The sequence below is a fragment of the Raphanus sativus genome, unplaced genomic scaffold (genome assembly GCF_000801105.2).
Source record: "Raphanus sativus cultivar WK10039 unplaced genomic scaffold, ASM80110v3 Scaffold2315, whole genome shotgun sequence".
NCBI classification, from domain to species: domain Eukaryota; kingdom Viridiplantae; phylum Streptophyta; class Magnoliopsida; order Brassicales; family Brassicaceae; genus Raphanus; species Raphanus sativus.
Genome location: NW_026617624.1, coordinates 1 through 16,202, shown reverse-complemented (window position 1 = coordinate 16,202; position 16,202 = coordinate 1). Strand labels below are relative to the sequence as shown.

The 16,202-nt window shown below is 36.6% G+C and overlaps 5 pseudogenes; 1 reads left to right on the top strand and 4 right to left on the bottom strand.

The window, feature by feature from the left end:
* The first annotated feature begins 365 nt into the window (after window positions 1–365).
* LOC130505494 (nicotinamide adenine dinucleotide transporter 2, mitochondrial-like) lies at window positions 366–2,247 on the top strand (annotated as a pseudogene).
* Window positions 2,248–3,428: 1,181 nt separating this feature from the next.
* On the bottom strand, window positions 3,429–4,258 carry LOC130505493 (uncharacterized; annotated as a pseudogene).
* A 599-nt stretch (window positions 4,259–4,857) lies between these two features.
* On the bottom strand, window positions 4,858–7,928 carry LOC130505492 (GDSL esterase/lipase At1g59030-like; annotated as a pseudogene).
* A 465-nt stretch (window positions 7,929–8,393) lies between these two features.
* LOC130505491 (RHOMBOID-like protein 10, chloroplastic) lies at window positions 8,394–9,424 on the bottom strand (annotated as a pseudogene).
* Window positions 9,425–10,232: 808 nt separating this feature from the next.
* LOC130505490 (tubby-like F-box protein 10) lies at window positions 10,233–12,380 on the bottom strand (annotated as a pseudogene).
* Between the last annotated feature and the right edge of the window lie 3,822 nt (window positions 12,381–16,202).

Sequence of the window (16,202 nt, the reverse complement as noted above, 5' to 3'; positions counted from 1 at the left end):
TATATCTTGCGTAATGATCTTTTAGTTAATTGATTAAGATAAGTTAGGAAGAGCAATTACGACATAATTATCGGTGTCAACAAACATTAAGCGAAAGAGTTCAACTTTCTTCTTGGGTTGTGTGTGTGGTTGATTGATCTGCGTGACGCCATCCCAAAACTCAAACACTCTTTCTCTTTCTCTCTTATCTCCGCGGAATCAAATCGATTCAGATAATATCTTCAACCCCTTTCCGTGTGGGTTGGACCTGGACGCCTGAATCGTAGTACGCGACCTGCTTAGAAGAAGAAGAACGCACAAAGTCTCTTCCTTATACTCCTCTCCCACACGTTCCAATCTCAATCCTTTTCGGGGTCGGGCAATGCACATGAGCGACGGGAACTAACTCTATATAAACCCTCGAATCACGCCACCCAGTTTCCTCCATTACTTGGATCTCGCATTGAAAAGTTTCGAGATTTAGATTCCCTAGGGTTTTAGATTCCGCGGAGATGATTGATCACGGGAGCTCGACCTTTGATTACCGGAGCATTCGAGAGGCCCGCATGCAACGCCGCGCGCCGCCGGAGCCACCGCAGGTTCCGTTTCGATTCTCCTTCCTCTGTTTTCAATTTCGTCTCTTGGGTTCGTGTTTGGTGTGTTGGATTTGGGGTTTGTGAAACTTATTTTTCTTTATTTGCAGGGGCAATTGCAGCGACTTTTGTTTGTCCGTTAGATGTGAAATAACGAGGTTACAGGTTCTTGGTCTCCCTGAAGCCTCCGCCTCTGGAAAGAGAGGTACTTTTACTTAAGAATGTAATTAAAGTAGATAGCTGTAGATCTTGTGCATATAGGTGTTAACAAGTGCATGTGTTGCTGAATTATCAGGTAGTGTGATCATTACAAGCCTACAGAAATAGTGAAGAATGAAGGTTTTAGAGGAATGTATCGAGGGCTTTCACCAACTATCATAGCTCTCCTCCCAAATTGGGCTGTAAGCACCCCTTTACTTTTTCTCCCGAGATTTGTGATGTATTTGTGCTTGTAGGTGATGTTATGGTATCACATGTAAGGTACTTCTCAGTGTATGGAAAGCTAAAGGAGTCCTGCAGTCAAGTGGTTAGTTACAAAAATCTTGTTGTGCTGCTTAGTATGTGCAGTCCTGAGATTGCTTTATTTTTTTTCTGACCGAAGTCTTTTTTTTTTAATCGTTTGGTATTTCAACTGTTTTATGTGTTTTCCTGATAAGATGGCACACTATAGTGTTGGGGCCAACATGGTAGCTGCTGCTGGTGCTGGAGCTTCCACATCTATTGCAACTAATCCACTTTGGGTTGTCAAGACAAGAACTGATGGTGAGTTTTGTCCTCTTTCATTTTGTTTTTTTAGCTTTTACTTTACTGTTCTTTTCATATTGAATGTTGTCTCGCTTTTTCTCAGACGCAAGGGATCAGGCAGGCAGGCGTGGTACTTACAAAGCGTAATGTCTGCTTTTAGTAGGATTTGTCAAGAAAGAAGGATTCCGAGCGGCTGTACAGGTCAGTATCTATCTTACATCAAAAACTGAAAGTTTCTGTGATTTTGTACACATGTTAGTTAACCTTTAAGATGTTTTTGGAACAGTTGGCCTTTTGCCTTCTTTGGCGGGAATAAGCCATGTGTGCAATCCAGTTTCCAGCATACGAAAGAGATTAAGCAGTACATGGCGAAAATGGTAAAAACATGATTCCTCCACTAATATTTTACATAATCAAAAATCCTCTCATGGTGCTGCTAGTTCTGACAAAGCTTGTTAAAGTTCTCAATAAAACACATCAAGTCGAGAATCTGAAGTCCTGGGAATGTTGCTATTGCCTCTTCTATAGCGAAAGTACTCGCCCTGTTTGACTTACCCACACGAGGTATATCCTCTTCATCTTCTTCTTCTATATGCCTCCTCACTCTTAGGCTCATAACCTTCACAGCTAAAAATGGTGTTTTATGTTACAACAATCCACAGGGTGATTAGAGCGAAAGCTTCAAGAACAAGGGCAAATGAGAAACTCTGAGAATAAGTATTCAGGAGTCGTTGATTGCATCAAGAAGGTGTTTAGAGCGAAGGGATCCCTGGAATGTACCGGTGGATGTGCAACTAATCTGCTCAGGACAACTCCATCGGCAGTTATTACATTTACAACCTATAGATGATGCTTTAGATTTTTCCGACAAGTTGTTCCACCAGAGACTAGTAATAAGTCTGATGATGACGAAAGAAAGGAGTTTAGTTAGGACGAGCGAGGAGGAGGAGAGGAGGAGGGGAAAAGAGAAAGATTCTGCTTTGTGAGAGAAACACAAAGTCAAGCTAAAAGATCACTTCTCCCCGATCCCTCTTGGAAGCAAATAAAAAGATTTTCTAGACCATATGAGTCATGGCTACAATAGATTTTCTTTTATTTGAAAGCCAAGTTCCAATTTTATGTTTTATTTTTGTCCCTTGCGGTGATAAAGTTTGTAACCCTGTTGCTCGTTGTTTCTAACAAAATGTGTAAAAAACATATCAAATAAATACTTTTTGGCCGTTTTTGATGATCACGAATATTTGTTTAGGTTATTCTTCATTTCTCAGAGAGACATTAGTTGATTTCAAGGCAGAAAGTCAGAAAGTTAGAAAGACATTGGTTGACAGAAAGTCAGAGTTCAGCAAGATCACTCGTAGTAAAAGTCAGAGTTCAGCCAAGTGACCCTCATATTAAATAGGTTACGTATATGTAACCTTTGATGGGTAAACTTGCATTTAGACAATTTAGGTAATTATGATATAACTGTCAGATTATCATGGGCTTTTGTTTGTTGGTTCATATTTCAGAGTAACCCTTTGATGGTAAACTTACATTTTGACAATTTAAGTGATTATGATATAACTGTCGAATTTTTGGACTATTGCTATGTTTTGGTTGGCTCCGGTAGTGACTTTGATCCTCCTCCATAAACCCAAGCTCATCACAATTCCTGATTTGTTCGAACAAGATCCAAATCCAGTGATCTTCCCTCCATACCATCACATTATCACAGATAGGGATTGCAACCATTAGATCTCAATTACAAAAAAAACGTTTTTGAACGATTTTTGGTGGAATTTCATACGCTTTAAATCTAAAAATACTAAGAAATAATAGTAGAAGAAGACAGAAGCACTCTTGAAACGTTTGGAACGATTACAAATATAGTAATAATAAATCAACTTCACTGTCTCCATTTTATTTTATCTTATTTTTAAAAAGAATGAAACCAAACTAGTTCACCCAAGTACTATTTTTCACATATAATCTTGAAAACCGCACGATGGGCACAAACCCACATTTGTCCAAAAGAGATCGGTTCACGTGTCCATTACTCATATTCTATAAGAGAAGTCGAATCCTAATTTTTCAAAAAGGTTAATTCCTAAACTACAAAAGGGATTAATTGGGTTACTTGACCTGGAAGAAACCCCACTCAGTCGCAGTTTCCTTATTTTCCAGCACCGGATCTACTCCAGAAGAATATTCATAGCCGGAGACAACGCGTAACCATTCACTGAACGAGTCAACCGTATGTGGCTGCATCGGCCAAGACTGGTAAGTAGAATATCGGTAAATATTGATGCTGCTGCTGCAAAGGCTCTTGAACAACTATTCGTCGTGGTTGATCTTGAATCTCTACTCTCTCTGTTTCTTTATCCGAAACTCCCCGCATCAGCCGCGGAGTTCAACTCCGAGGCTGAGCTCATAGGTTCCTCCTCCTTAATCCGAGTATCTTCCAATGTTGCATGGATCTTTCCGTGAATCCACACGCTTCGCCGCCGTATCATTACTTTGCGGGAATATCGGGAAGGGAACAACGGAAGACGAAGATGTGTAGATTATTTTATGTATAGGCGACTCGAGTCCAAGCAAGTTAACCGACAGAGGATGTCGAGTTGAATGACTCGGGGAAGAGGAAGAGACCGATGCGTTGGGGACTAGCTGCAGTCATACTCAGCGATCATGTTTTGTAGATCTTCGTTGTTACTGACGGTGATGAGAGAGTCGAGGTCGCAGCCTGGGAGTCTGTACTTGAGCGAGAAGGAGCGGCCAGAGAGAAGCTTGCCCCGAGAGAAGCTGGAAGAAAGCGGTGAAGGAGATGTCACGGGGAACGGCGACGATGCGGGTCTCGCCGCCGATGTATTCCAGGGATTTGACGGGGGGATGGGCGTTATCCGGCCACCGTAGCCTACAGAGCAGACGTAGCTTCGACTTGACGACGGAGCTTGCGGTTCCATGATGGGACAGAGAGGAATCACAAAGTTGTAGTTTGTCTACAAGTTTGGTTCTCGCGTGGTTTCTTTGTCTTTGAAGTTTTGGCAAATAGATGTTTGCTAAGAGGCTTTAGGGTTCCACTTTCCTAACTTAGTTTGAATATACTTTATATATTTGGATAATGCTAATCTCCCAGGTTTTTTACGGAACAATAAGGTTTATCTTTAGTTTTTTTTCAATTGGTTAAGTATTTTATCTTTGTCTCTGAATTTGGTGTTGGATTATATCTATTTTCGAATCAAAAATGTTTTATTAATTTTTGATCTGTATGTACTTTGATAAAAACTTTATTTGTTAATATTTCTACGGTTAATGGAAATATAACCAACAGTACAAATAGCAACAATATACTTAATTTTTTAAAAAAGTTATATTATTTTGGGTGTCTATTTTGTGATTATTAAAACAATAATCTTAAGACAAACATTTTTTATTTAAACAAATTCAATTAACATATGTATAACTACAGAGTTCAATAATGTATCGGGTAGAATCACAGTTTTCAAAACATTTTAAGATTACTGTTGGTTTGCAAACATGGAACATTAAGATTATATCCAAATTATTCCAGTGCACAAACGTGAACATTCAATAATGAATTAATCACATACATAAAACAATAAGAAGGATAAATACAATGAAACGCAAAGAAGTAAGTAATGTTTAACATCAAAAAGAGTTGCTTAAGTATTTGCTGGAGTAACTTATCAACCATAACTTGATAAGCTCTTTCAGTTGGATGTAGCTATCCCAAAATATATAGGGCCGACGAATTAGAACATGTGAATGGATTAAATGAATTGCACAATATAAGAAATTTCGAGAAAACCAGTACCGCAACAAGCTCTATCAGCTACCTCGAAACCTGAAACATAATAAAATGTTTACTTATAACTCAGTCCACCATTTTAATACAAAGGAATGAAAAAAAATATATCTATGTATTTGTGAGATGGATTAACCGTATTTTTTTAGGCTTTTGGATCATGTCAAGAAAAGTCTCATAAACATCAACATAGAGGATAATAACATCCAACTTCTATTCAAAGATCTCAGTGCTGGAGAAAGTCTAGTGTGGAAATTGTTTTGCCATATTGTTTAAGGGTTTAAACACATTCTCTTGTTAACACACTCCACGCACTGATCTTTGAAGTGGTACACATCCAACAGGGAAGTGCACTAAACACCCCAATTTTTCGAGCTCCAAGCTTGTAATTCCTAAATATTAATAAAATAAATAATATATAGCTGTTATTTTTATTGTTGTTTGATTTAATATTTGAATAAATCTGACCAACTTACTCTTACGAATTTAACTGCTGATTTGGCCAAGAAAGTAGCATACGATGTAGAGTTATATTAATAAGATTGGGATATATAAGTGTGAGCAGGGTCATTGCTACTAGAAACCACGAGAAAATGCTATGGTCCAAAATGTACCGAGCTTATTCTTTTTCCATAATGTTTTTTGATCGTTGATATAATACTCTTTGAAAATATATAGTTGATCCCACACTGATACCACGGACTACAAAAAATCCAACAACATAAAAATTCTATATTAGTTACTTAATTTTTTCTGAATATTTAAAGGTTCTATCCTGAAAATCCCTTGTATGTTTGATGACAAAAAAAAAAATCCTGAAAGCCCTAACATCCCCTAGAACGAGATCCACACCGTTTTAAAATAGCATTCTTTAGAGATCAAACCTCTCTCAACCGGAACAATCCATGACTTCTAAAAATTCTTATTAGGTAATTTAAGAGTTTTAGCCTCCAAAGCCAACTCCCTATTTTTCTAAATAAATAAACTAATCAACTATATTAATAGATAAATACCATAGTTTTGAGCTGTCAATGGATCATAACCAGTTCCTCCAGATGCAAATGATACACCTTTCAAAAGATCTCTAGGCCTTCAATTTGGGCTCAGGTATGCTGTATTGTCTTAGCCAACCCAAATTTTCCGCTGAAATAAAATTGGTTAAAAGTTAATACAAGTGTAGACTATATAAAAATTAAATATAGATATAACTCTGTATTTTTTTTTGTGCAAGATATAACTCTGTATATAATCAAATATAAAAATAATTCAAACGATTACCAATTAGATCAGTAGGAAACTCTTCCATCAGAAAATCTTCCAGTAGCCAATCCACCGGGAAAGTCTTTGCCGTAAGGAGGGAAGTTGGACTTAAGAAGAGTAGAGAGATTGTTGTGTTGTTACCAGTATCCATTATTGAATCTCCGAAAACTATTAATGCAGGGATTTTAGCATTCTTTCTTTGCTCTGTGTGCGTGCGCTTGGACAGCTATTAATACCAACACGAGCATAACATGTGAAGCTTCATTGTTTGGTTTTGTTTAGTTTTCTGTCGAGATTTGGTTTGTGTGTTTTTGTTTGTAGACATGCATATATTATAATGGGTTCCTTAAAAAATTTACGGTCATTGATATGCTTACTATTTACTATCAATAAAATGTAACTAATTTGTTTTTAATTGGATATACCAACTTTTGCAATACCATAAACGTAACCGCAATTTGATATAATCACTCAGTATTATGTCATATATTCGACATAGAATATATATTTATATTAGCCACTATATAAGAAAATGTTCAGATCGTGGTGAATCCTCCAAATTAAAACTGCTGTTGGTAAAAAATGCTATGAAAATATATATAGGAGAAATTCATGGCTGCTCCGATCATTAAATTTTCACCCCACCCCATTGCTTGTTTGATTTGTTGCACCTTTCATTATGGGTGACAAATTTGGCTAACCTAATCAATGATCTAACTTAATCTAAACTGAAAATTCCAAATTTATTTAGGCTTACCTCCTTATCTACAAAAAAAAATTCAAATTTATTGGTGTTTAGGTTTATTCGAAGTTCATTAGATTTAATTAATAGTTAAACTCATGGCTTATTTTACGAGCATTAATATGTATAAAGTTAATTAGTTTCTTTGTTAAATGATTTACTTATGAAGTTAATTAAAATTAACTTCAGATATCATTTTTATTCTTATAGAAAAAGCTATCCCCTTTTAAACCTAAAGAACCCAAAAATACAATTAAATCTATCATTAAACTTTATTTAAATTAATAAACAAAGATTAATCCAAACTTGGCTCTTGTAAAAACATTTAAGACATCAAACATAACATTTAGTAATGAGCTGGCTACTTTGAACCAAGAATCACAATCCTCCAAAATACACATCCAATATTCACACGGCAATTCAAAAGAGAAAACTGTTCAGCTTCGTCCCCGTTCATTTCTCCACCGCAAAAGGAGCGGTATTGGAGCTCTGTCTACGAAGACCCTCCGACCATCTCTTGTTGAATACTCATACTTCCACTGCGGTTCCTACAAGCCATGCCATTGCAGTCCCACCAAGTAAGCCACCAATCTGAATTCAACCAGAGATGTTAATTTATCAGACCAACTACAATCCAAGAAACATAGAACTAACTGTTTAATACATTTTGAAGCATGATTTGGTTACACTTACATGTCCCCAGTTATCTATGCCTCTGGACACTAGACCCCAATGTCTGCACTTAGTCAAAAAAGCTTTGTAGAACTTTAGAAAGATTTTTTAAAATGTTGTATTACTCCACCATGTTTAAAGGCAATGACTTGAGCTATCTGCATCAGATCTTCATTGCCACCTCTGACCATTTGCTTGTGTCTCATGACAACACAGCTACCGAGCCGACCTACAAAAAAGGAAAAAAGAGGTTCATTTAACAAACTTCATTTTTGAATGAGAAGAAAGGCTTAAGGTTCCAAGAGACTTACCAATCCGAAAATCGCACCGGACGCACCAACTGATGGCGCTTTGTTGAGCCAGTAACTCATAGCTGAACCTAGAACTCTTAAAGATGGTTTTTGTAAGTCAGGAGAATCTGAAACAGAGAACTATAAATCATCATACACATCATTAAAGTCTATGAGACATCAATTACTTGCAACTGCAGATGTCAAGTAGACTGCAAGGAATCTCTTTGGGCCACCTAAAACTCAGCAGTTGGTCCAATGGAATTCAAAGAATAGCAATTAATCTAAACAACAAAGGGGGAAACAGTTTAGCGCCATACATAAAAGGGTTGAATGGTTGATGAGAAACTGACCATGAGATGCATAGGATTGGCATGAAGAACAGAAGACGTAGCCAGTCCTCCATAGCTGACCTCTATCAATTAAGCTGTTCACCTGCAATTCACCCACACATGATAAATTTGCAGCAAGAAAGAAAGAAACAAACTGTCTCACTCTTGTATTTAATAAAGTCTCTGAATATATGATACCTTGGCTCCCCATGTCAACACTCTGCCATTGGATGCAACTTGTGCAATATACATTCTGTCATGACACAAAGAATGAAACCCATAAGACTATAAAGCATTTCCTCTAATGCAACATATCAAACCAAAAGACATGATCTTTGTTGTCTGTAACTGAGTGAACTAAAACACATACATAACGTTAACGGCAAGGAGGACATTAGTCCACCTCCGTCCACTGCTTGTGTTTCTCTTGGAAGTCTCCTGGTTCGATGATGATGATGATGATCCTTCCTCACCTCTAGGATCTATCCTACTCTCTCCTCCTCCGCTAAAGAAACATAGAGATAACAAGGAAGATCTGGAATCATCATTTCTAGACCGGAGGAAGCTAGCCCATTGAATAGAACGACTCTTCTTGACAACTCCGTTCGTGCAGCATCAGAGACTTGCTGTAGTTTCTGTCAAAAGCAGCAGAGAGAGTCCAAGACAAAAATGAGATGAACCTTGAAAGCAGCTAATGATCGTGATTGAAAAGTTGAAATATTTACACACTAAAATTGCAGAAGAGCAATTCACAAAGTAGCCAGATGATGAAAGTTTAAGCCTTTTTGTGTCCAGAAGATCTACTCAACTTTAGGAGAAAAGTACAAGAGAGAGAGAGAGAGAGTAGGTGAACCTGAAGGGAAAGAGCGAATATGGAAGCCAAGGCGGAGGTGACGGCGAAGATGGTCGCAGGCGTGTATGGATGCGGCGGTTGCGAAGCCTCTAAACGCCGTAGACCCAGTTTCCGGCGGCCAGAGATTATGTTGAGATAATGACAAAGGTACCATCTCCTTTCACGTTTCTTTGTTCGAACTGGGGACCTTGGGTGTTTTCCCTTTTGGTACACTTGTTTGTTAATGATGTTTTAGCCAAAAAATATTAAGATATCCATTAATTTAAAATATAAAATAAACCATATTTAATTAATTATAGAATTGATTTATTCAAAATAAAGTTTAATTTAAGAAGAAGAAATTCTGATAAATTCATTGTTTCTCAGACTTTACACCACCAATTAAATTGAATTTCTTGTCAAATAAATGACATAAGGGTCCATTCTATTCCTCTCATTTTCAAGTTTAAAAAGAATTATGAAAAAATATTTTCCTTTTCAATTTTTTGAAGAACAAATTAAACATTTCTTCTTAATTTAAAATAATTATGTGTTCATATTCTTAGTTCAACATACGGTTACGCACTCAACCATCTTATATTTTTTTAAGAACAATACATTTTCTAAAAAAATCTTAGTAAATAATATAATTATATATATATTATTTTTGCTTTCTTTGGTTACAAACTCTGAAAACAACTTATAAGTAACAACAAAATAATATTTATATGTATTAACACAGTTTCATGAAATCTTAGCTTACTGAAAAGAAAAACCGTCTCAATGAGTCAAAGTTTAATGATATGATTAGTCATGAGTTAGTGAAGATTTTTTTTTTTCTTTTACTAAGTTAGTGAAGATCTCCAACTAAATGTTCAATTGATAGGGAAGAGGTTAATAGTAGACGTCTGACTCTCACAGTAAACACTCGAGTACTGAGACAAATGATAGACAAGACCATAGATAAAGAAACACAATACGGATTAGTATGAATGTTTAGGAGAAGTAGATGATAAGAATGTTTCTTCTTTTAATTCACAAGCGAGCTTGGTGTCAAAGCTGCTCAAGCAAATCGCAAACGCCTGAAACGCAGACAACGGAATACCTATAATCCATCGTGAACATATCTTTCCCACACTTAACCAAACTGCAGAATCACCTTGTCTTGTTGCTCTCCGTGAGCCCCCGGCGCTGGTGCAACGCCGCCGCCACCTGTCCCCTGCGCTGAGGCGGCTGTCTCACAGCCACAAGCGCTGGAAGTTCTTAACGGACGCGACCGTCACGCGTCCACGGAAATTCAAACACCAGCACTGCAAGCTGCTCGTGCCACCTCGGCTGCTTGTTCTTCAGAACCAACGGTCTGAACTCGTCTCTTCTTCTCGCTCTTCCCCGCACGACACTCCTCCTCCGATATCAGAGAATCTAGAGCTGCTGAAGTCTATGGAGCGGTGGTCTAGCGATGACTTGGAGAAGGAGATGTTGCTGCGGAACGACTCGTCGAGAGAGCGCCGTGGCGGCGGCGGGAGGAGCTTCTCGGGCTGGTTTGGGACAGAGCCGCCCGGTTCGAGAGATGAGGTTGGGATGGAGTTCAGATGCAGCACAGCATTCTCCGTGGCCCGCGCGTGCCTAACACGTTGAGCTCGTAGGTGATTTGAGCGAATGTTGTAGCTTCCCGATGGGAGTTTTGGAGAAACTCTTTTAGAGTGGAATCTACTTCGGCTGCTTTTTTGGTCGGTGATGAGTGCGCTTGAAGAAGAAGAAGATGATGATGTGTTTGTGGTGGTTGTGTGTCGTACACCAAGAAACTTTGTTCCAAGAAAGTTTGATCTATTAAAAAAAAAAGAAAGAAAGATACCTTAATGAGCTTAATTAAAGATATGGTTATTTTGAACAAACACTAAATGATTTTGAAAACGAAACCTGAGCTTCCCGAGGTAAGAGTTGCTAGATCTGAGATGTTATCAGCATCCATGGAGAGATGTACTCGGTCCGAGTAGTATTCTACGAGTTCTTTTTGGCTGAAAGAAGAAACTTCCCATTCTCCACAAGTAGAGCTGAAAGAAAAACATTAATGCAACTTGTTTTCAGACATAAACTAAATGATTCCCAACTAATGTTCTAAAAGCCAGTAAGAAAAATCTGATTTATGCGACTCAAAACGGTTTAAAACGTAATAAATCGGTTAAAACAATCTAAATCGGTTTTAAAATCAATCTAAATTGGTGTAAAAATAATAGGAGTATTAATCAAGCAATAGTGTTAGTTCAAATCCATAAATTTGTCTAATTTTTTTTCTTTACAATCTACTTTTATAACTCATCAAAATAATTTATAATTAAACCTAAAAACTAAAATATCTAATATAAATGTAAAAATATATTATAATTTATAACAAAAACCTAAAAACTAAAATATCTAATATAAATGTAAAAATAAATTAAAATGAATCAATAATTCGTTAGACTAGAGCCGACTAGAAGGCCTAGTCATAGCCTAGCGATTTTTTGAACATTGTTTCCAACACAAGCCAGTTATATCCTACAACAAAAGCTTACCAGGACTTAAACAAAGAAAGAGATGAAAAGTTAGCTTTGATTTATCCCTCTTGATGAAACACTGGACCATCGCGTCGCGAGGCCCTGGCTGGAATAAAAACATTAGCCCACAGCAAACAAAAACTTCATCATCATCAGCTGTTTTGAACCTAAAACACAAAAGAGAAGTTTTCTTGAGGAGCAAACCTGTTTGAGGGAAACTGGAAAAGTGAGCTTCCCACAGATTTCAGGAGACATGACGATCTCTTGGCACATTGCTCTCCAGGACCGACAAACAGAAGCACAAGCCACGACATTTTTCCTTGCAGGCCAAGTACTCTCACTCTCCTCTAATCTTTTGATCACATCCAAGAGCAGCTCAGGAGGAAGATTCGCCCATCTGCTGTCTGAACTATCAAAGTGGCAACAGGTCACGTGAAGACGAATACTCACAAGAGCCTGAGATTTCCCTTTGTGATGAAGCCTGAAGTCGAAACTCCTCCTCGACAAGCTCCCAAGCCCATCTCTCAAATCTTGAACAATGCTCCTAAACGACATTTCTCTTCCAAATCCAGCAAATAGAGCTTCAGACTGAGATGAGAGATTCCACTGACTCTACATAAGATAAAAAGTCGTTAAAGCTTGGCAGTTCTGAGTCACCTTCTTAGTAAGTAAGAAACTAAAGTAAAAAAAAAAAAAGAGCCAGTGGAGGCTAAAGAGAAGAGAAGAAGATTGGGTAAAGCTTCATGCATGCCAATAAAGAAACTAGGCCATGACTCCTCCAGTATAGCTTTTAATCAAGCAAACAAAACCTTTTTTCTTTATGACAAATAATAATTGATCAAAGAGAATCTGATATCAATACATCAAATGCAAAATCCAGATCAACATAACTGTTTAAGAGGTGAAACATGAGTCAATTTGAAAATTGAATCAAATTAAATTAACGTAACAGATACCAAGGATATGAAACGGTTTGCATAATAATCATTTAGAACATCAAATCAATCTTGAAATCCAAAAGAAAAACTCATCTGATTTTCACTTCTATATAAGTCAAGATTTTAATGAAACTGTTATTGGTTAGGACAAAATATACACTCAGAGTCGGTTGCATATAAAAAACATCAAAAACAGAACAGAGGAAGGGTTAGAGAACAACCTTTTTCAGACAAGAAAGTGATAGAAACTCAGAAGCCTTTTAGAGACAAAACCCACCAAACCTTAAACTTTCTCCGACCAAAATCAAGAAGCTCAGGAAAAAGAAAAAAAAAGTAGTAACAGAAGATCTGGGCTGGCTCAACAACTCGGATCCTCCGGAGATTACGTGTAAACAGATCACAAGGATTTAAGCAGATCCGTAGGAGACTAAAACAAAGGAACGCAAAAAGTCAAAAGAGAGCAACAAAAACCATAAAAGATAAAGTCGTCTTCCTCTCTGCTTTTTTGCAGTACCTCTCAGGAGCCTTTTTCTTGATTTTTGTTCTTTAATAAGTTCATTCACGAGCCAGCCAAGTAAATAGTAAGATTTTTTTAATATAAATACTACTCCGAACGCTTCTCTCTGGATTTATTATAATCGAATATTAAACTATTGTATTCTTAGGAGAGAGAGAGAATGAAAATGGTAATAAGTGGACATTGTGGAAGCGTTATTGTCCACGAGGCCGCATGACCTTCGCCTCGCATCATGCAAAGACCCCAACGATTATTTTGACTTTTCTTTTTGTTGTTGATAAACCTTTTATTACCTAATTGTTACTGAAAGAGATTTATCACCGGTAACTGGAGTCTAGTCTTATCGCTGAATACAACTCATTGTTTTTTTTTTTCCTTTTAAAAAGGCTTTATAGTATTAATATTTTCCCAAATTTGATAATATAGCTGGTTTACGTCCGGTTATCGATACTGGATCGCTTTCCAATAACCAGTTTAACTAAACCGGTCAGACATCAATCACAAAATAATCCATTTTTTTTCTTGGATCATAACTCTTAGATCGTTTAGCTCAAAATATATTATGTAATTATGGAATCTCAATTATTCATGTCTCGTCACTACATATTGTTTCTCCTATCAAACTTGCGACATGCATCATGCATGTTTTCTTCTTCATAACTCTGAGAACCCTACCTCACAAAATTACTTCCGTGTTCCATTTCACTTAAATTGACAATGATAGTAATGAACTAAAAGATCTGAATCATTTCCAAGGTATATCTATAGCGAATGAAAAAAAGAAGAAGAAGCTAATATCGAAGTTGTTATGCCTTTAGCACTTCTCTATACTTGTTATTGAACAGGAGGTGTTACAGTTGACCAAAAATATTCCATTAATTATATATCTAAATAATTATTTAGGATAGGTGTTTCAAAAAAAAATTATTTAGATTATATTCACCTACATATCATAAATTTAAATTTACCTTTCACGAAATTTAAAAAAAAATATAAATACAAATAATGCTTTTAAATATGGCCATTCTAGTTATTTTCAATCGTTTGCTATTAAAAGATGTGAAATAATTGCATTGCTTCTCGAACGGCATTACTATTTGCATCCCTACCAATCACATGGCTTCCACACTCAAATCGCTATCACACACTTGAATCGCATTGCTTTTAAGAGAAGACAAGAGAGAGATAAGTTAGCCGGTCCACTGGGCTACCCTGGAATTGAGCCTGACTAAAGGAATAGGAGACAAAAGATAGGAAACTTAGCCAGTACGTGTTACCAATCCTAGATCGCATCAGTCTAATAAAGAGAAGACAAGACATGAGCCCACTCGTTCTTAGCAGTTTGTATACGAGTTGATAACATACATGGCAAATTGATGGATCGCTGATATTACATAGACCGGCTGGTCCCGTTTTCATTAGATTTCAAAGTTTATTACATTATCATTATGGTACTAGTAGCTAACAGCAACATAAACAATACATAATTTGTTTTGCATAGAAAATAAAATTATTAAACGAAGATTACAACATAATTAAATCTAAAATGGGTCTTAGTAAATATAAAAGTTCAAGCACCAGTCCTCCTTGCCTTTTTAAGCATCTGCAATCAGAAAAAAAAGCATTAGTTTATTTTTTTTGGTAACAAAAAAAAAAACATTAGTTTCAAGTCCTTTTTGATATGCTAAACCAACTGACGACGTATGAATATGATCTGATTCTAATAGACAACAAGGCTTAAGTCTGATCGATCATAGATCAGAAATTCCAAACTCTGTTAAATGCATAATACCATACAAAACTAACCCGACCGGTTAAGGTTGCTACCGATTAGATAAATGTACCACAGGGGGTCTGGTAAGGATACGGTTTCATTAATTTACCTGGGCCAACACCGAATGGAGCACTTGCGATCGCATCGGGCCGTCTTCTCGCTGGGAACATAGAAAAGGAGAAGATTAAAACATATTTTATTAGTATTATATCTGAGATTTCGACCCAAAAATTAGACTATCCCCAGAGTTTTTGTAGCGTAGGATATATATAAGTGGAGAAAGAAAGTATGTAGAAATTAAGAAACAAGTGCTCACAGCCGCGCTGGACGCAAGCGGTGGAGCAAACCGTCGTAGCAGTCTCCAGGGCCTAACTGAGCCTCAGCAACCATATCCAAATTGGAAGATAAAGCCATCAGAATCAGAAGAGCCGCCGCTATTGTCAATTTGCTTCTTCATCATTCTTCTTTCTTTGCTTTTTTTTTCTCCTTTCTCTCTCGACCAGATGTGAGCTTTTGGGGTGGTATTTATAGAAATGTCTCGCAGTTGCCAGGTTGACCACTAGTAACACACGCGTCGTGATTACTCTACTTACATTATCGATCCCTTTGATATCACTGCAAAATTATCTACTGCATTTCAATATATTTTCGTTTACTATTCAAAATAGACGGTGGACCAACACAAATTAGTGGAGCCTGTCCAAATTCACTTCTGGAAGCCTGTCCAAATTCTCCATCCAGTAATCCATACTCTTAAGGCTAAACACCAAATAGGTGGGGCGGATTCTAATATCTAAAATTGTAAAGTATATGTGATTTGATCTAATTCGTCCGGATCGACGTTCTATTATTTAATTTGTTTCATAATTATTGGATAGTTTGTATATCTGGTAAATCTGTTTTTAACTGATATTCAATTCGAAAATTTCAACGGTTTCAAGTTAACAAAATAAGTAAAAATAGTGTAAAAATAATATTTCAATATAAAAGGAAAAAAGTGTTTTAAAAATAAATATATACTTACATAAATAATTTGTGAACAAAACAATATTAGTTCAAAAATTTTTAAGATAAATGGTTAACTAATTTTATTTTTTATATAACCATGGTTAACTAATTTCTATATACGCATATATATACATATACTGGAATCGGAGTAGAGATCTATTTCAAAAGTTTAGTATCTA